Below are 26,178 nucleotides of genomic sequence, written 5' to 3' on the forward strand. Positions count from 1 at the left end.
TTGTATCTTGCACTACCGGTTAGCTCATGCCATATGTTTGCCTTCTGTATATATATATCCCGCCACCCCCGCCCCTGGAATTATGCCTTCATGGTGCTGCATGAAGTGGTAATATATTGATTAAAATAAACTAATTCTAACACTGAGCGCGTTTATCATTATTTATCGATGGCTGTCACAGAAATCTATCGCATTTTTTAATCTAGGCACACAGTTTTTTTTTTTCAACACGATATATGCAACCTTTATGTCCACTTACATTCGAAGATTTTGGAGTTGTATTCTTAAATACGATAAAATACGACGACAACGTATAAAAACAAAAAAGTACCGCGGTAACGAAAGGGACATTAAATAACGAGCAAAAAGTGAGTTCAAAAAGAGCATTTGAGTGAAAGGATCTCCTTAAGATAAGAAAAAGTAAAACAAAAGGAATGTTTATTTTTACCGTTATTAGACCGTCAAGGTCGATAGGACATTGCCGAGGGGCACGGCAGTTAATACCAAAAAGCCTTATGAGATGAACGTCGAGCCCAAATAGGTCGACGATTGCCTGTTAATTCTTTATACAATGAGAAAGGAATTATTATTATATAATTTAGAAGAAACAAAAACAACAGTTCGGCAAAGAGACAAATATGGGTGTTAAAAACTAAATGGAATCGTTAATGATTGGTAATAATGAAGCTAGAGAATTCAAGTGTTTCAGGGTTTCGAGGAAAATATGATTGTGCAAGTACTATACTGAGTTGCACTTCGGCACGATGTCTTTTGTTGGTTAGTACGGGGATAAAAGTGGTCTACTCACCAGAATCGATAGAATTATTAGGTTTAATCTCCATACACGTCAAGAAAGGAAAAATCACACTTTACCGCCTATGAAAGGTCTCGGAGTGGTGATTTAAAGCCACTTGCCTAGGAACACCCACCTAACTATGTTCAGACTAAGGTATTGATGCCTTGTATATCAATTCCTTGTATATAACCAATTCCTTGTATATAATTCTTGCAATATATTGCGTTTTGTACTGCCACTTTTGGTGCACTGTAGAGTAGATTGGTGCTGCGCAGAGGTTAGAAAGAGAAGTTCAGTATGCCGGAACAGCACCTTTTGTGCTATCCCACTAGCGAGTAATTTTGAGAGTTTTGAGGTGACGTTTTTTAGGACGACAGTGTTGTTATTGCCTTCGTGACATGGCACATACCCACGACGGGGGATTGGCCAGGGTTCAGTGGGGAGACGCCATAGAATAGGGTAAACTGGTGCCAAGCTAATGATCTTGCCTAGGCTGAAATTTAAGAGTAATTAAAAAGAATGAAAAAACAAAACATCTGGAGATAATAACTGAGAATTAAATACACGAAATCACCCAAACGCTATTTTAAATGTGCAGATTTTGGAAACGATTAGCAAGGGAATCTGCCGACAGCTGTTATACAGTTGTGGAGGTATTCGCAAAATTGATGCAATAGAATACCCCTGACGCTCGCACCGGAAGAGAGGAGGAGGGGAACCAACAAAGTGAGACCTAACTGTGTAATGGGAATTTCTAGGTGTGTTCTCCACTGTTGTACAAAGCTACGGCAAGATTTTCAGGGAATGCTCCAATGTCTCGACTTCACCACAAGCCGCCCAAGGGTTTGTGGGACTGAACCCGCATCTACATAAGTACAGGCTTAAGCGGGGAGTCCTGCACCGAATGAGTAGTCAACAGTAGAGAGAAAAGGATCGGTGCTACAGGCAAGAGATGCATTTAGAGCGGATTTTTCCCAAAAAAAACGACTGTGTTAAAGATCTCGTTGTGCAGGAAATCCTTCGTCGTCATCGGCGTTGGTGTATTACATTATATAAATCATAATATATTATAATAGTATTACATTATATAACATATCTCGTCATATTATGGACAGGTGACAAAAATTCGCCTAGTAGCAGAAAACTAGTTTGCATAAGCCCCATCGATGGCAGCTCCTGCCATCGCAGGGCCATCGCTTAACCGCTGCGCCCACGTGTCAGGAGTGGTATGAGGATTCTGAGGGATCTATGAATGCATACTTGAGAGCGACCAATTCCGCATATATGGGCGGTAACCCACTCAAGCTATCGCTTCATACACTTAAGGCGCGGCTTAAGTGCCCCCTCCAATTCTGAGCTTTCCTTTTTCGCGAACACTTACGTTCGTCATATAAATCTATCATCATGTATAGTGGCAGTCTCGTGATTTCTTTTGAAAGGAAAAAGAAAAAATTCGAACAAGACAAACATGGCCTTAAAAAATCATCTTGCGCTGACGCTTCTTGCATACTCATATACATTGTCTTTTTGCTCAACTGCGCTCGATTTCTAAGAACTTCCATGCATGCGGATTCGATCCTTATTGAAAACTTAACCGCGATATAGTTTTTTTTGTTGTCGTCGAATATGGTCACGAACTCAGAATTCCTATGTTTTTACAGGCGCTTTTAGTTTCCATTTTTGTTAGCTATATTTTTATCAATAGGATTCCATTTGCGTTATTTTTGCTGCAGTGTGTATATATCCTTTTCACTTCTACTTAATTTATGTTACTAATATTTCCTTTCATTGCTTCATTTGTAGAAATGTTCAATAAGGCCCACAGGGCCTTACATAATTGTTCGCTCGACTGCAGTGTGCACTTGGTGCTAGCACAGTGGAAGCGGCACCAGGACCAGGAGATGGTTCGATATCTCTCTCCCCCGATGGAAAGGTCTACGCGTGTTTTGTTGGTAAAAATTCAACCTGATCTCTTTTTTTCTATATGCTGCTGTAACAACTCTTTCTAACAGGTCAAGCCCCTATCAAGTTAGTTGCATAGGATTTAGTTCTCGCCCCTCCTTTTTGAAAAAATTGAATAATCTTCAATTCAAACTATAAACATTTGAAAGTTATTACTCATCACAATACGACCAATTTTAAGCCGTATACAATATCGAATCTACGGCTATCTCACACTGTCAGAAGCGGAGAGCTTTATGCTAAATTATAATAATGCCCTCACGTTTTGGTCTCTCATAGAAACCAACAAAAAATATAATTTATTGCTTCAAAATACCAGCCGTATTGTTTTCTCCTAAAAGATCTAGGTACAACGTGCACAAGGAAAACAGCCATAAACTGACGAAAAAATTGTTTTATATTTAATATCATGATCGGCCTCACCATCCCAGTCCGAACCTTGATTTTTCTATCATATTTGTAACTTTACATCGTCCCTCGTCCTCTTCTATTCTCATGTCTCTTCGTCGTTGCCGTCGTTTTGTTCACCATCAGGGGATGCTGGGTAACTGCCTTTTTTTTCACATTCCTAAAGGGAACTAATGACGATTTATTTATAAAATTTTCTGTCACCACTGAGCACTCTATGTTCTGCTATTTGTTTCATAGCCATCCTGCACTCTTTCCTTCCCGTGGACATTTAATGTGCCGGAGGGCCTTTGAGTTGTCTTCCTCCACGCAGTGCTGACATTTAAAGCGCACGCTTCAAGTTCCACAAGGGTCAGGCACACAAGGCCTGCTTGATACTTGGATCAAGACCCGTTGACATGACCCCACAGTACACTTCCGGAATCTGCCTAATAGTGAGGAACTTTCCTGGGAGAAAATAACCGGGGTAGGTTCCTTGTGGATAGTCTTTTCGAAAATTCTTCGTTCTATTATTCGTGAATGGGGCTTGGTAAACGTTTTCGGGGAGGATATTCGGCTGGTCTTGAGAAATGTGGCTGACAAACGCTCCTGTCCCCTTGGGAAGCATTCTCTTTGGGCAGGAAGTGAAGGCTAGATTTTTAGGTTGCAGCATATTTCAAAGGTGGCCCCATTTTTTCCAGGGAAAGACCTCCACAACTATCGCTCTACAACGTTGCACGGAACAGAGGAGCTCAACTATAATAAGAAGGTAGCTTTTCTTTACTCAAAATTTTTACCTACCTTGATACCACGTGCAAGCGCTTTGCGGTCTAGCGAGAGCTCTATTCACTTTCTGAGACGAGTGACTTTGCCATCGGCTACGCCCCAGTCCTCCTCACGGTAGCATTCGCCTCTTGTCTGCTGTTGGGTGGTTTTTTGAATGCGCTGTGACTTTGCGCGTCTCTAATTTTGGTTCGGGATTTGCCCTTCTTTATTTTCTTCTCCAGTTGCTTCTAACCCCAGTCCATGACTTATCCTCCCTTTTTCTTCGTTTTCAATTCGATTTATCGTCGAAAGCTATGCTACCAGGAGCCCCTTATTTTGCACGTCCTCCCACGCTTCTTACAAAGGCCGCGACTTCAGTGAGAGGACAGAATACTCCCAACCTTTCCTGAGAAAGAAACATGCCGGGAAGACCATCTCGCCAGCACCAGGGGCAGCAAGGAAACAATAATGATGATACACTCAGCCGGTAAATAAGCGAAGGGATTTCAGTTTCCCTAGCCTCTTCTTTCTTCGTCCTCTCTGGACTTGTCGCCTAGACCTAATTCATAGTTTTGATTTCGAAACAAAGAAAGAATGAAAGAGAGACGAATTCAACTGACGTCCCTGTCACTCGTTTTCGAGCCGTGGCCTACAATGATGAAGCGGGGGACGCGGCTGTAACTTAATCGTACGTTCGGACACAATCGGACTGGAAACGTCGCTTAGCATTCCAGCCTGAATTTTTTTGGTGCAGCATGCAACACAATATTTTGACGTGGACCTTTGATGAAAACTCTGCAGCGCGTTTGGTTTCATGTTCAGCCGAGTGCCCAGGCGTTCTTAAGCCACTGAGAGCTTAGAATCTCCTTGGGGTAATAGAACCCTTCTCCTCACCTTTTCAAGCGTTTTATTCTTTTGGGCTCCTGTGGGTGCGGTGGTATGCGTGCGTGGTGCTTTCCAACATGTGTCCTGGAGCTTGTCCAGCTAGGGTGCATCTCTAGGTTTAGCAAATGGGCTAGTCGGCCTTGCCATCTACTGAAGAGTACACGTGCGAACTCTTCCAGCCAATAATATGTTTGAAAAAAAATTAACAATTATTTCTCATACCTTATTCTCGCAGCTTCATTGTTTTGCTTAACGTGAAAATTAAGTATGTGATTGGCAAGAAAGCCCAATAATTGCTAAGGTAAGACAAAAAACTGATGAGAATTTAAAATGAAATGTTTTGTTCCTTTTCGCGTATAAGTAAACATAAACTGGGAAAAACACGGTGCTTGTGAAGGTCTTGCCTTCACACTGAACGCTGTTCTTCCAAAGGTACCATTTGGAGCTTTAGCAAAGCCTAGGATAAGCCTGTTGCCGATGTGCCATTCCCGGTCATCTACTTATAAGGAAGACTATAGTTTATATTTGCACACAATAAATAAGCACAAACGCAAGCACGAACACAGCTGCTTTTACCTCAGCTTCTTGCTGTCCAGATGGCACAGAGTAAAAAGTCAGAAATTGAAAAAAATAACCTCATGACGCCAAGGAGAGTGAGGTAGACATCATGGAGTTCACCTGCGGCGCTGGACATGTGCAGAGCAAGAGGTGAATGCGAGGTTAAGTGAGGGATTTAAGGCAGGAGGTCTTTTGTTTTCGTCCTGTCTCCGGAGAACGAATGCGAGGCGCGTCATCTCTTGGCTTGCACCGCTCGCGGTATCGAGCGTAGAAAGCGTGAAGTTGTTGCTGCCTCTGTGCTTTCGCCATTGTTAACTGATGCCCCTGTCGGGAGGACAGGCGTTTTATTTATCCTCCCACATTGGAAGCGGCAGCGGTGACTAGACAGGTCAATACGAGGCTTACCGGACTCAATCGAATGACCACGTGCGTCGCTCGCAGGGCCTTGGACAAAAACCAAAGGGAGACTGAACGGAGAGGAGAGGAGAGCAGCGTTGCCCTGGTGACTTCAATTCCTCTTCCAAGTCGGCTCCTTTCCCTTCTTCTTCTCCTCAGTCGAAAATAATCTCTGACCTTTTGCAATTGTCAGAGCGAAGGAATTTGTTTTTTGCTGCCCGACAGCGTTGCTCTAGGGACTTCACTTGTGAACCTTGTGCCTGCCCCTTGGCTTTCTAATTTTTTATGTAGTGTTTAAGCTTTTATCTTTATTTGTTGCTTGACCCCTAGGCGGCGCGCTGTGATTGCCTGCACTACGCTCTGTGTTTTGTCTTCCTCATTTATTTCTTGGAGTTCTCGAAGTATATTTTGAAACAGCATGACTGAATTTTTTTCGCGTGTATTCTTTTATTTATTGACAAAGAGCTCTGTAGCTTATGCCCAGAAGAAAAGCGGCATTGCGGCGCTTATATTTGCTAAATCCATTCTAGCGCCGTCCTCTGGGAGCTCCTAAATATCCAGTTATCGCACTCATCCGCGGAAATTGGAGAGCTTGTTTTCCACCACGTTGGATTCATTGTTCTATTAGGTATTTTTAATAAAGCGTCTTGACGTTCTGCTCCTCTTGCGTTACAACGCTGAGCCCAAGCGGAGCGCTTGTTGCATACTCAATTTCAGCTAAGCTCTCCACGAGTTCCGCTCAGCGGAGAGCGCTTAAGGAGCGCTCTGTGAATTTAAATGCAAGTGTTATACATAATAAACCGCACAGGCTCATTATTTCATAATAAAGTACCTTATACCTTATGTTGCTTACAAACAGCCGTATACGTCACTTACTTTCTCAGGTTCGCTCTGCCGTGCAGTGCAATGTAGACAACCAACAGCTCCAGCAATATCTACTAGCGCGCAAAGTAGCTTCGTGGCGTTCCCGTTCTAATGCGAACACTACTGTTCGCAGCACCTTCCTACAGCTTTCTGGACGCTTGGAAGGGTTCGCCGCCTCTCCTCGCGCAGAAGCAAGTCTTCGTTTATCTTGAACCGCTTTCAAGGCCTTTGGTTCGGTTATCCGGTCCCAGCAGTGCACAAAGTAACCGGCGCTCTTCTAACACTCCTTTCTTTGGCGGCAGCCATCTTTTTCCGCTATTGGTTGCTGTCTCGCCTGTCCCGCTCCTCTCCTCACCCGCACACGGCCAAGAAGGTGGCGCATAAGCAGTTGGGTTTCTGCTCGCTTGCTGTTGCGGTTCGTGCAAACTAGAACCTTATTTAGCCCAATAAAGATGGGCGAAGCGAACCTTGAAGCCTCTTTCTCTAATGATGAACTACTTGCATAGGCTCTTGCTTGTGTGCCCTTGTGAGGTGCACAACAAACCTTCGGAGGATTTTCGAACGCGGTGATTCGACAGCGATGCGTCGGATAGCGGATCACTGCGCGTGCCAGCCCAGCGCTGCGCGCGTGCGCGTGCGAAGGGTGTGAGGCGACGAAGGGTACGAGGTGTGAAGGGTGCGAGGCGACGGCGACGAAGAGTGTGGCGAGCACGAGGAGCGGAGAGCTGACGTGTCAGAAAACCGAGGTGTGAGGGGAGACAGCGCAGCGGAGATCGTGTCATTCAAGCGTGGAGGTGGCAGTCGTCGGACGTTAGGTCCGTGCTTTTGTGACCTCTCTTGGACCACCGACGCAAGCCTACTGCGTTCCTTGAAAGTGTTGAGGTGGCAGCCGATGGACTAAGCGTCCGTGCTGCCTCAAGACACCCTTGGATAGCCTGCTTTAAGCCTTTGGCATTTCCGGTCGTCGTCGATGGGATCTGGCTACGATTCTCCTGCTGCTGCCAAGTTCTTCGGGCTGTTGACGGGAGGCCACCGGCGTCTTCCTGCAGCGCTCTCCGCTCCTACTACCACCTGGCTCTTTTTCGTCTCTTCCGTCGCCGCAACGCCAGCGACGCGTCGCACTACATCCACTCGCATACGTCCTGTCTGCAAGCCATCCCCGCCTCACCTGGGACGCTCAGTATCTGGTGAACCCTTTCCTTTATTCTGTAGTGTATTACGCGTGTTGAATGTGTGTTTTTCTTGTTTTCGTTTCGTATCGGCTCTTTTTTTTAAATTATAAATACGGCTTCGTATTGTTTTGTCTGCTCTCTTTGTTGTTTCGTTCGAACCTGCACGCGATAGCGTTCCCCTGTGGAAAGTCGGGGACGTGTTACCAATTCGCGACAGTCCTAAATCTCGCGTTGTATTCTCCGCATCTATGATGCGAAATACTTTGTATTCAGAATGAAGCGGTACGGAGCACCCTACTGTACTAATGTAAATTCCTCAAACGTTCCTCATTCTGCAAATTTTCTCAAACGTCATGCATCTAAACGACGCTTACATGTCATGCCATCCGAGCGCGTGGTAGACACCTTTCCCGCTCTTTGGTGACGGTGTCTGCCCGGCACAGACTAATCTCTGGGCGCACGCTCCACTGAAGTTTGACTGGACGAGAGCGTTGAACTTGGTGTTCGTTTCTTTTTTTTTTACTTAGCAAGTGCTATGTATGCAGATAGTGACCAGGGTGCCAGCGGTTGTCCTGCTTGTTGAATGGAGCCGGTTTGCAAATATTTAAGACCAAAATAATCTTTGTCGGTAAATTCTGCATTCGGCAGCAGCTCGTTTTATTCATTTCGAACTTGGAACGCGAGCAATGTATTGGTAGTTTTGCCGAAAACCTGGAAGCGACACTACCCTCTTCACAAATTTTTTCCAGTATTTTCGAGTAAATACCCTCTGTGTTCCTACACGCCTCCATTGAGTGCGTAACCGAACGATACAAGCACAGTCAATACCCAGTGCTAAAAACTAAATTATTTTTTATTGCTTTTTGCCAGACCTAGAAACCGCTCCTGAGTGTTTTAGTTTTTCCTTGATGTGCATTTACCTATGCGTGGTAAAAATTTCCACCATGAGGAATAAAAACAGCGCTAGAAGAACTGTCGTGGCGCTCGGGTTAACACGAACCCGGGCTCCATTTGGTAGCGTATTTCATTCTTCGGGCTGAGAAAAGACTGAAGCTTTGAAGTTGAGAAAACAAAAACTTCCAGGTTTAATGGGACTTTTACTAACCCAATTACAGAGTGAAATATTATAAGTGCAAAGGATTAGGAGTTCATATCGACGAGCGATTGGATGAGCCTTATGCCAGGGCCACAAGCGTCCGTGGTCACTTCATGCCGTCGTTTAAGCCCCTCAGGTACAGCCCAAATCTCAACCTGTCGCCAGTCCAACATAAGACACATCCCTCCCAGGGCAGACGCCGACCGAAACAGCGCAACACTGCAGCATCAGAAATGCAGCACCGTCTCGCACAGCAGTGCTCTAGCAGGCGGAGACGCTCGTTGGCTGAGTCAGACCATGGGAACTGTCGAGAAGGTAGCATTTCCGCTCCTGACTTCTGCAGTGCAGAAACCGTGGTGCAGGCGGCTTTCTCTCCTCGAAAAATCACGTGGCTCATGCGACGCCGCGGGCGTCAACTGAAATAAACCGCGAGCGGCGGGCTCTTAAGCGGGCTCCTGACGGATACGGGTAATTGCTGAATGGTCCCGTCACATCAGTCCTCCGAATGACCAGCTATCTTCTGTCACTGTCCCCATGCGTCCTTCGACGGGAAGTCGTCATCGCCCAGCGAGGCGTGGCAATATCCCGCAGGCTTTTTCTCAGTACGGCACCGTTCTTTCGGATCTTCGGCAGGTCAGACGGTGCATTACCAGCTGTAGACATAACATGACGTAAGACACGGGGAAGAAGTAAGACATGACACACGCTTATTTAATCTGCTTTCCTCCTTTTGACGCTGCTGTTATTCTTCAAAACTCAGGGAGATTTCGACTACAGTAGCTCGTCTTTCGATACTTTGGAAGAATATTCGATTTTCTTGTTTGGGAAAAGGTTTCAATTTGGTAACAGGAACGACCGCAACCATTTTTTTGGGACAGTTCCTGCTGCGCGCACAGAAAATATCGTTTCAGGGATGCATCATTCGTAACACGTGCCCTGCTTTCTCCACTGCGTTTCACCAGATCGCCAAGGAAATTGAGGCGGAGGAGGAGGAAGGGGGGCATGATGGCGGCTTCCTTAATATTTGCGCTGACGCCAGCTTCAGTCCCCTCTGTAGGGATCTAACTTAAATACGCTCGGCACGCGTGGCTTGGCTTACGTTCAAAAACGCTTTGCAAACCATTAAATTCCACGCTTTTCGCGCTGCACGTAGAGAGCCGCACGTCAGTAAAGTACTACCTAGAAAGTTTTGCTATGAAGTTCTATATCGATCAATATTTTACTCCAATACGGCAAGGCTCTAAGTTCTTCTAATAGGTGTGGTCCTTCGTTTAGGATCTACACGCCTGGTTTATGGCATTGTTTTTGTTATCGTAACCTTTTTCAAAATAGGAGGGTAATTTTTAAAGTCCAAACAAAGCGACCGTGCTGACGTTTATTGCGGATTCTTGAGTTCTCCTAATGATGCCCAGTGCACTTAACTTCAGCCTGAAGTCGGACGCAGTATTCCAAATAAACTTAGCGAATGGCTTCACGCTTTATCTGCGCATGGATAAGAGGCTGAAAGAGAGAGGTTGAAGTTGTTGCAAGCTACAGGTGGGGTGAGCCTCGCGGATTCTGCCGGCAATTGCTCCAACGTAGCGACACATAAATGCTAAATAAGGTCCACAAATCAGGCACATATCTGAAACCTGACTGATCTACATAGATCTAAACACAATCACCTATAATAGTCGATAGTAAACTCCTACTGACACCGTTTGGAGTCCAAATCTGAGTTCTAGAGGAACATTAAAAGAAGGCGTCAAGCCCGCTTTCAACATGATTGTTTTCTGCGCGGGTAGACAGTGTCCTAAAGGTAACTATCAGGGGCTTCTTTGCATTGAAGGGAAGCTTACGACACACACCTTTCTGCTTTGTACACTGGTCCGCACATAAGGTAATGTTCTATATTACCTCACACACCACATGTGAAACACAGCGGAGACCATGCCAGTCCCGTCTTATACATCCACGCCGGAGTACGAGCACAGCCGTTGCGAACGCGATTTAGCAATGTGGTCTAGAATCTTTGTAGTCCTTAAGTCACACATGGCTTGTAGGGTGAACTCCACAGGGTAGTAAAATGGCTGAGCTGTACACCGCATTATACATGGGATTCCTTTGGCACATTCTCCCTGCCCTAGGAAGGAAACCTGAGGAAAACGAACATACGGTGTCTACAAAGTGTTGAAGCTCGAGCTCTCTCGACGTGCCTAGGACGACTAAAATGCTCGTCTACAGCTGCAACAGCACTCATTGCCCAGGAGAATCTATTGACAGCCTATGTAACAATGGAAGCATTGAGAGCGCATATTTGTCACCTCTCTCGGATTCCCGCGCACCATCTTGCCAGTCTTCCTGCTAATCGGCCGCGTACATCATTTGCAAAAATTATTGATGCCCTTCGCAACTTTCTACCAGCTATTTTACACCAGCTTCTAGACCGTCCTCTCCATTATGGAGCCTGCACCAACCTCGTGTGCTTATTTCCATACCAGGCATAAAAAAGAAGGCTTATTTATCGCCGACGGCACTAAAACAGACCACTCTAGAATATTTCCATGACCAGCACGGACTCCGACTGCACGTATACACCGATGGCTCAGTGACCCTTTACAGTTCCTCGAGCTCCGTGTTCATCCCCGTACAGACGATAGTTAATAAAGTGAACACATAACACCGGTCTTCATCCACTGGTGCAGCACTTACTCCTGTTCGTGTCACCATTGAGCATATCAGTGAAGAAGCGCCCCAGCAATGGTCTGTTTTCACTCATTCAAAAGCATCCCTCGAAGTCTTACAATCTGCTCGTCGTCATGGGCTCTGTTAACAACTGGTCGCAGAAATCCTGTGAGCTCCACCACGCCGCCATCAATACAGGGCACGTTATTGTTTGCCAATGGCTGCCAGGACACAGCGGCATCGCAAGCAACCACCGCGCGGACGAGGCCGCGCGAACTGCTTACTACGAGGACGATTTTGTGTCCATTCCCATCTCCAGAGTCCTGTGTAGCGTGTAGGCTTCGACCACTGGCACGGGACATCACACTTGCCGCGTGGAATTCAGGCCAATTTCGAATTCTCGTTTACAATCCTTGGACCCAGATCTGAAGCTCCGACTTCCATCCGGCCTACCACGACGAGAAACGACTTTGCTGTGTCGCCTGTGGCTTGGAGTAGCTTTCAACAATCATTAGTCTTTCTTAAGCGGTATGCCTGATAGCCCTGCATGTGCCATCTGCGGTGGTGGCGAGTATATAGGCCACATTTCATGTGAATGCCCTACCTACAGCGCCGAAAGGCAATCTCTCTGCCGTGCGCTGGAGTGTCAGATCCACGCCCACTGGCGTAAATGAATATTCTCGGCCACTGGCCGCGGCGATCGTCGGCGGTGAAGGCCTCCAAGGCGCTGCTCCGCTTCTTGAGAACTTCTGGCCTGCACGACAGGCTGTTACTACACCGAACGCTGTGACTTTGCATAGTTGCTTCAATTTCCTGCTACTCTATGTTCTGCTTCATATTTTTATCCCCTCATGCCTTTCCCTCCGTGCAGGGCAGCAAACCAATTATTCTTCCAATTAACCTCCCAGCCTTTCCTCCTCCTCCTCTTCCTCCTCGTCGTTACATCCTGAGGAACTTTTCTGGACGGATTACATGACAGCGATTTATGGCAGAGACGGTCGGCTCCCCCGTTGCCTATGTTATCTATATGTGAGGGCACCCATTGGAATCATATGGAGAAGCCTCTGCTGTGCAGGTTATGCACCATGCGCAGAGTGCTATGAGACAAGGTATCTGTAGGGAGCTTGCGCTCTAACCTTCGAAGGCAAGACTTTGAATCCGTCAGGATCACAACCGGTTGAGCAGGACAAGACCCCAGGTTCAGTAAAGCCGTCCGCGCGGCTCTTTTTTGGTGTTGTATCATGACCTTCAGCATTAATATTGTCTTCTACACCCATGTGTCACGTTTATTGCGAAAATTTATGTTCATTAGTATTGTAAGAGACGCTATTACTATTAGCAGAATTCCTCCCCTTGTGTAAGTGCACTTGGCTTTTCCATACTTTGATCTTTATCTTCCGAAGCCGGCGAAAAGGCCTTGTCTTCGTGTAGAAGGTGCTATATGGCATTAATCAATATCAGCGCTTCTGTTGAATCTGCGGTAGTGTGTGGCCAACTCGTGTTCCACTTTCTTTAAATAAGCATTGTTTTCGTACAACATTCGTGTTAACTGTGGCTAACGAAATACATGATTCTGCGACCGATTCCACGATCGCAGAATCATGTATTTCATTAGCCACAGTTAACACGAATGTTGTACGAAAACAATGCTTATTTAAAGAAAGTGGAACAGGAGTTTACAACGGGGGTTTACAGGGCAGACAAACACAGGAAGAAACGAAGTAGTCACTTCGTTTCTTCCTGTGTTTGTCTGCGCTGTAATCCCCCGAAATACATGATTCTGTGACCGGTTCCACGTCAGTGGTTAGGGCGCTCGACTACTGATCGGGAGTTCCCGGGTTCTAACCCGACCGCGGCGGCTGCGTTTTTATGGAGGAAAAACGCTAAGGCGCCCGTGTGCTGTGCGATGTCAGTGCACGTTAAAGATCCCCAGGTGGTCGAAATTATTCCGGAGCCCTCCACTACGGCACCTCTTCTTCCTTTCTTCTTTCACTCCCTCCCTTATCCCTTCCCTTACGGCGCAGTTCAGGTGTCCATTGATATATGAGACAGATACTGCGCCATTTCGTTTCCCCCTAAAACCAATTAATATTATTATTATTATTCCACGATGTCACATTTTAATTTCATCGCCCTTCACTGTTAACGGCTATAGCGTAATGCCTGGCATCGCTTCAGCCAATGACCAAGCACAAGGACTTCAAAAATTGCACCGATTCAGGATGGAATCATTACATTTAACCGACACAGGAAGGAAGCACTTTTGCTAAACTTGATAACTCTCTGAATTTATTTTTTTCCAATTGGGGCGAACACATTTTGTGTAAAGTTGGTACTTTATTTTTTGTATATTCATTGACTACCACCGAAAAACGGACTCCTCGCTGAGTCCTAGATAACGCAGCTAGCCTGGTGTACATTGCCCAGTTGTCATTTCAAATTTACATACCGACGCGACCACCAACTATCTGCTATTTCTAGTATTGACACTCCACCCCACATTCACAGATGATCTGCGCGAAAGCAGCGTCACGTCGGTCTGCGTGTGCAGAATGCGCGCCTACCGTGGATCACTGTGAACGCCAGCCTCTCTTTGCCGCAACGGGCTTCTGCGTCCGACACGGGGCGCAAGGTGTCGTGGTAGGCACATCGGTACTGGTCCTCGTTAGCAGCGTTGTCGACGACGTAAGAATGCCGCTGCATCGCCTCCTCTTGCAGGCTCAGCACTGCTCAGCTCAGCAGAAGGACAGAAAACCAGCGCTCCCACTCACTAGCTCTCAATTCAAGGCTTGCCTAATACCCCGCAGGCGGCCGCTTTGTGTTATTATTTCTGGCGCACGCCCCAGCTCCCCGAAGCAGCGAGGCTTAGTATTCGCCGTCGTGAATTTCTCTCTCAGGCAGGGGCAGGTCCCGTCCATCCTCTGCCCGAACGGCGCGAAAAAATGTGGGTGAGAGTGTGGCAGGGAAGGCCAAGGGGGAAGAAGATGGCGAGAAGGAAAGGAATTCGGGCGGCGCACTCTAACAATGCGTGACAACGTGGTGGCCTGCCTTTTTTATATTATTCAGCGGAGGCCGTGAAGCAGTAAGCGCGAATGAAATGACCCTCTCCTCTTCCTCCACCCAGCCATAGCCTTGTCTTACGTGCATTTCGTCCGTTGCGTGGTTTTGTGCTGCGCGACTACTCTTCACGCAAGAGCTGTTGCAAGGAATCATGCCAGACACCCTCTCCTGCACGGGCCTTTACGCGCACAGTCGTGGGTGCCGTGTTGGAGGCTTAGGCGTGCAATGGCAAAGCCACCCGACGTCATTACTTACGGAGACAGGGGAGAAGCATGCAATGGAGCGTACGTAGGAAATCTTAAAGCGGCTAACGAGATAAATTTCTGTCTATTTTAGGTGATAATTGAACCATTGGTCGCCACCCATTAATGGTTGACGGCAGGCTGTCGCTTCTACCGTATGTGCACAAGAACCTCAGCGAGCTATGCTTAGATCTCTACGTGTAGCCCCGTCTGGCAGTGTTGCACTCTAGTATACCTGTCATTTTCTATCATTTTTGGTACATCCTTTTCGTATGTTTTTCGGTCTGTTACTGTTCTCTTACCAGAACTCACTCGGTGGGGAAGTAAGCATCGAGCTTCTAGTTGTTGAGGACTAGGCAGCAGAGGTTTTTGCGTAGATAAATGCCAAACAGAACTTCCCGCGTGCCGTATGGGTGATACTAAGAAGGCTAAATATTTATGATACTTGTCATCCCCTCTTCAGTTTGGAAGTTTACTTGACTTCTCTTTTTCCACTTCAAAGACCCCCTTCAGGTGTATTACATAAGGCGTGGGTTAACATATTCATCAACAAGTAAAAGTCATTGCCTTTAAATATAAGTGTTTACAGCATCGGAAAATACAGACGGGTGCGTGATGATAGCGATATCGGTGGGGTGGGCATTCCAGTCCACAATATCTCGGGGAAAAAATGAGCCTGAATAAGTTGCAGTACGGGACACAGGGCGGGCAACCTGAAACGGGTGGGTAGTGCGGTGAGATATGCTGTTCGGATGAGTAATGTAGGATAGTTGATTTAGAGAACTATGGAAAAACTTGTGGAGCAAAAAGAGGCTGGTGATGCGGCGCCGGGCTGCGAGGCTTTCAAGACCGGAATTCTTCTTCAGAGCTGAAACGCTGGTGGTATATGGATATGCAGAGTGAACGAAACGAATGGCGCGGTTTTGAACTGATTCGAGTGCATTCGTTAGGTATGCATGGTGTGGGCTCCAGATAGGGCTGGCGTACTCAAGTTTCGGCCTGATGAGAGTTTTATAAGCGAGGAGCTTCACTTGTTGCGGCGCATGACGAAGATGACGTTTCATGAATCCTAGGGATCTGTTAGCAGATGATAGGATTGTGGTAATGTGTCTCTTGAGAAAGATTGCTGCAGACGGTGATACCAAGATTACTAAATGATTGGACGCTTTCTATAAACGAGTTAGCAACTGCATAGGAAAAAATAAGGGGATTGGGTTGACAATGAAAGGAAACAAGTTTGCATTTGTTAGCATTTAGTGTCATTAGCCAGAGGTCACACCACTTATGGACGTTAAGGTCGTTTTGAAGGGCCATTTGATCAGAAATTTTAGTAACAGTGCGATAGACTACGCAGTCATCGGCGAAGATACGAATTTTACATGGTTCATGTGAAGCTTGATCATTAATATATACTGGAAACAAGAGTGTGCCGAGGACAGATCCCGGAGGTACGCCAGATTAAAAAGGGAGAGCGCTTGAGCGGTGGTTAATAGAAACGAACTGAGAGCGGTTAGCTAGAAATTCTTTAATGCATTCCAGGATATTATGGTGTAAATTTAAAAGGGCGAGTTTTAGTTTTCGGCGCTATTCAGGTACCTTGTCAGATGCCTTCGCGAAATCTAAAAATAACACATCGGTCTGCAGGCTACGGTCAAATTTAGCATGCACGTCGCGAGTGAAGATTGCCAGTTGGGTCTCGCAGGAAAACCCCGTATACGAAACCCGTGTTGAGCCGGACCGAGGAAGTTGTTTGAGTCTAGAAAGTTTATATGGGAATCGATGACATGTTCCATTATTTCGCAAGGCACGCTGGTTAAGGAGATGGGCCGTATTTAACGGAGAATTCTTTTTACCTGACTTTTCGGCCGTGATGACCCTCCCCACCTTCCAGTCGTCTGGTAAAGCTCCTGTCGACAGTGATTGCAAAAACAATAATGAAAGATAAATGGCAGAAATGTGTTTTGTGTTTTCCGGTATTTTTCAGATGATTTCGCCCACTCCAGAGGCTGACGAAAGTTTAATTCAGTCGATAAGGTTTTCGATACATTGCGCTGTGATTTCGATGGGCGACATTGCCGGCAGTGTTACAGTAGGCGGATGGGGCAATGGTGAGGCAGCTTCGTCTGTAAAAACAGATACAAACGCGCGGTTAAATATCTCGGCACATTCACTATCACTTTCATCCTTGCCTGCGGCATTCTTTAGAGCGATGGTGAGGCTTGCTTGCGGATTTATTATTGAGCCACCGCTGTGGTTATGCATGTATGCATGTATGTACATATGTATGTATGTACGTACGGATGTATATGTATGTATGCGTGTAAGTATGTATAAATGTATGTATGTATGTATGTATGTATGTATGTATGTATGTATGTATGTATGTATGTATGTATGTATGTATGTATGTATGTATGTATGTATGCGTGCATGTGTGCATGTATGTATGTATTGTGGGGATCTGCCCTGAAGTCCCCTGTGGAGTCTTTCCCGCGATGCACCGTGCAGCAGCAGCCTCGACTCGAGAGGGGAGGGGGCACATTCCCTTGTTAGTTACCTTAACTAACGAGAGAGGGTGCCAGCGTCGCAGTGCGAGACACTGCTCGCAGCTCGCACGCGGGAGAGAGAACAGGGTTCGCCTGGGATCGTCGGCGCAAATGGACGTGTCGCTCGCGGCTCCGCTCTTCGCCAGCGGGGCGAGGAAGCGGCGGGAAGCCTGGCTGCCTTATCTCGTCCTGTCCAGCCTCGAAGTATACCCTTTCCCTAGCGCGGGCGAACATTCGCTCGGAAACTTGCTGGTGAGTCGGACGACCTCGAATCATTAGCATATCTTGTTACATATCTTGGTGAATGGAGATGACGGACAGAGGGCAGCGATGGTGCGTCAGAGCCGGGCGACAAAATCGGTGGGATCTGACGTCGTGGTGGCGGATGGCGGTGCAGCAAGAAATTCGCCTTGGAGACGGAGTGGTTCCCCGTAGACGAGCCCTGCTGGTGTAGCCGTAATGTCCGGCTTGTAGGTGGTGCGAAGACCTAGGGCGATGGCTGGGATGGCTTGGAGCCAGGTTGAGTCCGGGTGGCACATGATGGCTGCGTTGAACTGTCGGTGTAAACGCTCGATCATACCGTTGGCGCAAGGGTGGTAGCTGGTGGTCCTCGAGCGCTCGAACCTGATGGTCAGCCCAAGGAGCCTGAAAGGTGCGATTCGAACTGTCGTGCTTCGTGGGTGGTGACGTGGCGAGGGGGCCCGAAGCGAGCAATCCAGCTGGAGAAGGCCGAGGCGACGGCTTCCGCTGTGATTCCCTCGAGGGACCATGCCTCAGGCCATCGAGTGTACAGATCGGTGACGGTCCAGCCGTGAAAAGGGCCCTATGATATCAAGGTGGACGTGTTGGAACCGACCAGAGGGCTGGGGAAATGCTCCGAACGGTGAAGTGACATGCCTGGTGACTTAAGCGTGCTGGCATTGAATGCAGGGTAGCGCCGAGGGGTGGCAATCGCGCTGAATAGAGCGCCAGGCATAGCGGTCGGCCACAAGGCGTGTATGCTGGGATGGCTGAGATTATGCAGCTTGTTGAAGAGGCCACGGCGATAGGAAAGGAGCACGTAAGGCCTGCTTCGTGCAGTTGACATGTCGCACTAGATAGTCGTTGTTAATCGGGATATGGGAACTTGTTGCAGCTGCAGTGAGCACCCGGCCTTAAGAAGGTCTTGCAGCTCAATTTCCGTAGTCTGAGCATCGGCGAGGACGTCAGCTGTTATCTGCGAAGAGCTGATAGCTGCCGCACATGAAAGTAAGTCGATGACCACATTGCCCTTTCCGCTGACATGTTGTATGTCGGTGGCAAACTGGGCAATGAACGAGAACTGGTTCTGCTGGACCGGCGGGAGTTTGTCGTGGCGTTGAGAGAAGGCGTAGGTCAAAGGTTTGCAGTCGGTGTAGATAGTGCAGAGCTGTGCTTCGAGAATGTGGCGAAAGTGTCGAACTTCGTATATCGCCAGAAGTTCTCTGTAGTAAGCTGGAGAAATCAACGAGGCTAGGGTCGTGGTTTCGTGTGTGGGACTGGCAGCAGAAGGGGTCCTGTTTCGAGCTGAACGTTTCTTGGAGAAGAACTCCAAGGGATCCTAGCTGTTGCCTATGCGTTGCATAAGCGCGGTGCCGACGGTAAAGTCAGAGGCGTCCGTGAAGAGCCCCAAAGGAGCGTCTGGCCCGGGATGGCAGGTAAGGGTGGCGGTGCAGAGAGCAGCTTCGCATTATTCGAAAAGTTTCGTTAAAGCTGGTGTCCACGTGACGGGTTGGTTTCCTCGTAGACCAGCCAAGCCATCATGGAGGGGTGCCTGGTAGTCGGCTGCGTGTGGCAAGAAACGCCTGTAAAAGTTCAGCATGCCGAGGAAACAGCGAAGGTCTTTAGCGGTGATGGGTTGGGGGTAATTTTGCACGTCTGAGATACGTTGAGGCAAAGGTCGAGTTTTAGGTGATGAATCTTCATGGCTCAGGAATTTGACGACTGAAGCGCTGGGCGTGCACTTTGGGACGTTGACGAGTAGGCCGTGGTTATTGAGACGTTAGAAAAGTAGACGAAGGTGCGTGTGGTGTTCGTCGGCCTTACGGGAAAAGACCAGCATGTCGTCAAGATAGAAGAAGCAGAAGTCGAGGCCGCGGAAGACTTCGTCGGCGAAGCGCTGAAAGGTTTGTCCAGTGTTCCTTACGCCAAAGCTCATGAAGGGAAACTCGAACAAACCGAAGGCGGTAATGATTGCAGTTTTCGGGACGTCGTCCGGATTGACTACTATCTGCGTGTAGGCCTTCACCAAGTCTAGCACAGAGAAAACATGCCAGCTATAAATGCGATGGGCGAAGTCCTGTATATAGTGAACGGGGTACGTGTCCGGAATGGTGTCGACGTTGAGAGCACGGTAGTCTCCAAAGGACCACCAGCCTTCGGTCTTCTTCGGGACAAGATGAAATGGCGACGCCCATGGGCCGTCGGAGCGGCGGGCGAATCCCTCACGCATCATGGCTTCGAACTCTGCTTTGGCTATGCGTATGCGGTCCGGAGCAAGGCGACGGGCGAGGCAGAAAACCAGGGGCCTGGGGTGGTCCAGATGCAGTGCACAGTGGTGTGCTGCACATCACGTAGCAACCCTCTAGGGTGCGTTAAACCGGGAAATTCGGCGAGGATGGCCTGAAACGGTGAATGATTTTCAACACTGAGTACTTTGATGCTTGACTGGTGGGTAGTCGTTCGTTGTCCTGGCGAAGAATGTTTCATTGTCGCGTCGATGAGACGGACGTGGCGGCTGTCCGAAAGGAGGTTGTAGTGCGCCAAAACGTCTGAGCCGATAATAGGCTCGATGACGTCGGCGATTAAAAAAATTCCAATGAAGGCCACGGCGTAGGTTTTTAAACTGGTCGAGCAGGCGGAGCGAGCCGTAAATCTTGATTGTGGACCGATTTGCCGCGCTGAGCTTGAAAGATATAGGAGGACGGGTACCTTGAAGATGGGCTCGTGGGTAGCAGCAAATGTCGGAACCGCTGTCGACAAGGAACCACTGCTTTGTAATTTCGTCGGTAGCGAATATGCGACGGCCTCCAGGTTGGCAGCTCGCAGCCGTGTCTACGAACTGCCGTTAGCGTTTTCCTTATATGCAGCGGACATTGTCGTGCTCTGACTACAAAGCGTGGATGGCAGTAGCCCCGGTCGTCATCACCAGGCTACTACATCGGGGTGGTGTTACGGTCATGGCTTTGCGGGTGGCGCGTCGGCAAGTATTGGCCCATGCGTCTTTGAATGGAGCTGAGCTGTCGATTGATGTCGTTGTCGATACAGCGCGCAAATTCTGTGGTGTTCAGCGGCAGCCAGGATGGTGGGCGACAACTGTTGCAAAGAGACCTCGATGACGCGATCAGCGATCTCGGCAAGTTGGTCGAGAGGTAGCGTAAGCTGAGCCTGCAGAATTGCCTGGACGTGCGGTGGAAGTCGTGGAAGCCAAAGTGCTCGCACTAAGGAATCCTGGACTTCCGTGTTGCCCGCGAGAGCACGCATGTGGCGGAGGAGCTGCGAAGGCTTGCGTTCGGCAAGTTCTGCGGACTGTAGTTGTCGCACCTTCTGGTCTTCCGAGAATGACAGGCTGCGGATGAGTTCAGCTTTGAGGTGTTCGTTAAGGTTGGCCGTTGGTGGGTTGGCAAGGGTATGTATCCCTGACCTCGTTGACATAGCGGGCATCGTGGTGGGCGACGACATAATCGTAGTGGGTCAAGTCTTGCGTGATGTGCGCGTGATGTGGGCCTCGACTTGGGCAAACCATATCTCGGACGACTCGGCCCAAAATGGCGGAAGCTTGACAGCGACATGCCAGACGTCGTGCGGGGCAGCGTGCGGTATGCCGTCTGCCGGGGTTCTGACGTCCTCGGCGGAGCCGGCGGGATGCTCCTCCACGGAATTACTGAGTTGGCCTCGCCGTTCCTGAAGCTGTTGCTCTTGCTCGTCGTCCATGGCGATGCGTTATTGTCCGTTGTCCGGGTCACCAGATGTAGGACGTCGTTTGTGCTGAAGGAGGACTCCCAACATAAAAAATATTGCCGATGGCCTAGCTCTGTTAGGCCAGGATATACGTAGCTAAAGCGCGGCGACTACTGGATCGAAATAGTTAATATAAGAAACTCGTGCATTCACTCGATGCGCCTTTATTCATGATTAAACATTGATTCGTCGTGGCGGAGTGGTAGCGTCTCCGCCTCAAACACCAAAGGCCCTGCTTCTATTTCCAGCCTCGACAGAGTTTTTTTTATTATTCAGTGGGTGCGCTGGGGTTTCAGTGGCTCCCATGGATGCCGCCGCCGAATATGATGGTTAGCGGTTAAGTGCGTAATGGGCGGGTAAGGGTAAGGCAGTTCCGCGGCGAGGAGCGCGGCGTCCGCCAAGCTGCGGCGGTTGCTGGGCAACGGCTTAAGGTTTGTTTCTGTGCCTCCTTGGAGCACCGCCACAGCGAAATCGCAAGTTCGTGGCCAGTGTAGCTTTCGCTACAGAACTTAACTGTTTATTCGATTAGCGATGGCAGCGGACGAGCATACCAATGCTACGCTCGTCTCGGTAGCGGAAGGAACAAAGCCGCTCTTCCCTGCCGAGCAGCCTGTTTTTTAGCCATCGTCGCTGACGCATGCCTCGGGTTACGCAGCTGTGGCGCTGTGTTTATCGGTAACGCAGACCAGCGTGTGGCCGTGCTACGCTGGGCCGGATGATAACAAGGCGGAGGCTCCGCGGATATATGCTCAGAGTGTGTCGCCACAAACTGTTCTCATGAAATCATTTTGGGTTGGGACTTCCTGTAACGCCATAACGCAGTCATCGATTGTGCTCGTGCTGAACTCAATTGCTTTGCGCTCAGCGGTTCCTCGTAGAGCGATGTCTTTTGTGCTGCTTCTGCTAAAGCCGTGGTTGCCGAAAACACTGACCCATTGAGAGCCATTCTTACGTAAAGAGCGCGCACACTCAAGCCGCTCCGCGGCCGAGCAAAAAAGGGTCTGACCACCCGCCAGGCGGCCTATGTTTGCTTCCACTCTACTTCAAAGGTCGACGCGGGTTATTATCACACGTCCAGCGGATTGCATCCAATCGTTCCATTTCCATATCGAAGTTGGTGCTGCGCCGGTCTTGTGCGGCCGGATACGCCCCCCCTCCCCCCCCCCCCCCGCTTTTCAACGCGTTGCCTCGTATTTACGGTAAGTTGTTTCCTTTTGCCTGCAGGATTAATTTTGATGTTTCCGGAGCTAAGAACATTGTAGCAAGTCGTTTGTTATGCTGCGTGAACGTATTTTGCACGTGTAGCCTATATGAGCCGTAAATCATTCGTTTCTTCTTGTACTGTCTTTTCCGGAAGAGCATTACTTCGAAAGCGTAATTTCCAAAAGTCACTCGCAACACGTTTTGTTTAAAACACAGGATTTCTCGATGAATCACCCCTATCGTAATACAAAGCTTTTATATGGCGTGGGTCGAACAGTGTAATGTGCATTTGAAATCGACCACGTGAAAATACCTTTGTCACACGGGAAGCGGACAGTTTGGATCGTGATCGGTCAGATCCTAATCGGGCCTCAATATGCCTCGATCGCGTTTCAGCCGCGTTTAGGAACAGTTGACTGCCATCGAAGCATCAGAATCGAGCTGCCCGATTGGGTTCGAAACCTACTATGTGCTTTTTGGGTGTCATAGAGTGCTAGGAAACGAACAGCAAAAAAGAGAGTAGCCTAAAATATAAAGAAGATTGTTTTAGACTGAAGTACAACAAATACTAATACGTTTTATTCAAGCATAACTTCTGATATGTGTGTCAATGCCGCCGACATGATGTGTTTCAGAGAATTTCAGGTGATCGGCATCAGCAAGTGATCGGTGTTCGTGACATGGCGCCACCGGTTTTAACATAACTTATTTGCTGTTGCACTTTGTATTATGATGTATTTTATAAAATGTGTGTGATCCAGTATTTTTTCTGTACAATTCAAATTGTAAACAAGAAAAAATAAACACTTTTTGTGAAATCACTCTCTTCAGTGTCTGCAACTGAAACAGGCGGCTCAATGACGGCATAAAACTAAAGTAAGGACAGCTTTGATTGCATTATTCCAACCTGCATGAACTTATTCAGCTTGCGTAGGTTCTTCGAGAAGCTTGGTGATTCTCCTTCCTTATTGATGCGGCAACATAGTATAGGAACATTGGAATCCCGTCGAAAAATTAGTCGGCTCGCTTTTTTGCATAACTGCGTCTCAGGTACGCTGAGGTTAAACATGCCAGACTGTGTTAAGCCACATTGCACCAGGAAAACTCGACACACACACCCTCACTCCTTGGCCCCAATTTTTGCACCAACCAATACCTATAAGCATAGTTTTTTTTCCCAGGACTACCAGTGAATGGAATTCCCTGCCTTCGCACACTTTCGCAGCCTGTGACTTTGTTAAAGAACTGGAGCGTCAATTTTTGCGCTGTTAATTGTAGTTCGCTCGTTATGAATTTTTTTGTGTGAAATTTGTTTCTGAACAGCTGTATGCTTGTTATATGTGTACTCATGTTATTGCCGCGGATGCCCCTCCTGCCTGGGCCATGTATATGTATGGTCTGCAGTATCTGAAAAAAATAAATATTTCCAGCAAAAGTTTGCGATTCACTGCGACCCGAGAGTTTAATACCTCTATATGTATGGCATGCTTAGAAATGAAATATTAAAGCACTTGTGCTCCATTTAGACAATGCAGTTGAATATTTCAATAGCCAAAGGAGAATCAGAATCGAAAGCATTGCTATCAAAACTGAAACTGAAACAGAGCTGAAGCACGGACCTAAACTCTCGGAGGACGAAGTTAGCGGTCTGACCAACCGCTCGGGCGCTAGCGGCCATGTAGTAGCTCGCCCGAAGCGCCCTAAGGAAGTGTCCGCTCTTTACGTAAGTATATCTCTCCATGAATGACCTCCCTGCGTTCTCTTCTGGTCTTGTGCCCATCGCTTCTGACCTTGTTCGTTACCACAGCGTACTTTTTACACCATCGCCCCTGTTTATGCGCCGCAAGTGCCTGCCCATACCTTACGCAGTACTAACCCTGTCAGCTGGCCCTACCGCGTTTTTCGTGACCAATCCGTTTGTTCATGCTTTCGCTGTGCTTCGCGGTGATTACCTCAGTACCATGCAGATAATTGATTTCATTCTCTCTTGCGTTGAGACTGATGATTTGCCGTCTCTCGACGTAGGTACCTTCTCCCGTCGATTCCTGCACGCGACACTACGCGCTACTTCATCAATTTCGTTCCTCCTTCGATTCACACCAACCCGCTTTGACGCGCACGTCGACTTACGTCCGCCACATCCAAACCGATGACCATGCCACCATGGGTCAGCGCCTATATCGTGTATCCGCCAATGAGCGCCAAGTTCTACAGGAACAGGTTGACACCATGCTTTAGAGCAGCGTGACTCAGGCCTCCACAGTCCATGGGACTCGCCCGTGGTACTCATGAAGAAGAAACATGGCTCTATTCATTTCTATATTGATTACCGCCGCCTGAATAAGATCACGCCAAAAGGATTTTTACACTCTTCCCCGTATTGATGATGCTCTGGACTGCCTACAACGAGCGGAACTCTTCTCTTCTCTCGATTTACGCTCTTGGTACTGGCAGGTCCCCATGGCAGCCGATGATAGCCATGAAACCGCTCTTGTGACACCCGATGACCTGTATGAATTTAACGTCATGCCTTTCGGCTTCTGCAATGCTCCGGCTACTGTAGAGCGCATGATGGACGACATTCTGCGTGGCCGGAAGTGGAAGTCGGGTGTGTGTTGCCTGGACGTCGTCGTGATCTTTTTGCCCGAATTTGAGACTCGTCTGTACTGGCTGAAGCACGTCTGAACGTTCCTTTCGGACACCGGCCTGCAACTGAACTTAAAAAAAGTTTCAATTTGCTGCTCGTGAATCGAAAATTTTAGGCCACGTGCTGTCAAAGAACGATGTCCTTTTCGACGCCGGCAAACATCGTCCTTTGACTGTGTTTCCAAAGCCTGCTTCTATTAAGGAACTGCGCAACTTCCTAGGCCTCTGTCCCAACTTTCGACGTTTTACCCGCTAGTTTGCCACCAATGTTGCCCCTTTAACTCAGCTTCTCGGCCACAACGTCGATTTCTCTAGTTGGTCGCCTGCCTGCGACGGCGCCTACATCTTGCGCAGGCTCCTCGAGGCGCTACCTATCTTGCGCCACTTCGACCAACAAGCCCCAAGTGGAGTACTCACGAACGCCAGTGGCATTGGCCTGGGGGTGTCTGTCCTCGCCTAGCGCAACCCTAGATTCGAAGAACGTGCAGTTGCTTACGCCAGCGGCGCCCTCACGAAAGCCGAGTCGAACTACTTCGTGATAGAAAAAAAGTGTTCGGTCATTGTCTGGGTACTTGGCCAGTTTCGACCTGATCTCTATGGCCGTAATTTTGACGTGGTCTCCGTCCATCAAGCCCTACGCTGGCTTTCTTCGTTAAAAGATCCCTCCGGTCGCTTTGCTCGACGGGCTCTCCATCTAGAAGATTAAAACTTTCGAGTCGTCTACCGGTCAGGCCTCAAGCATAAGGACCCTGATACCCTATACAGCTCCCCGCTACCAGCAGAGATTGCCAGCCTCTCCACCGTCGGATCCTCTGCGCCTTCGCTCACAAGCTACGACATGGTTTCCGAGCAGCGTAAAGATCATTGCGTTGTCTCTCGTTTCACCTTTCTATCCGAGCCATCTACTTTTCCAGCGTCCCCCGCTATTCGTCGACCAGCTTCACATTTTGCAATTCGT

The sequence above is a fragment of the Amblyomma americanum genome, chromosome 6, assembly GCF_052857255.1.
Source record: "Amblyomma americanum isolate KBUSLIRL-KWMA chromosome 6, ASM5285725v1, whole genome shotgun sequence".
Taxonomy (NCBI): domain Eukaryota; kingdom Metazoa; phylum Arthropoda; class Arachnida; order Ixodida; family Ixodidae; genus Amblyomma; species Amblyomma americanum.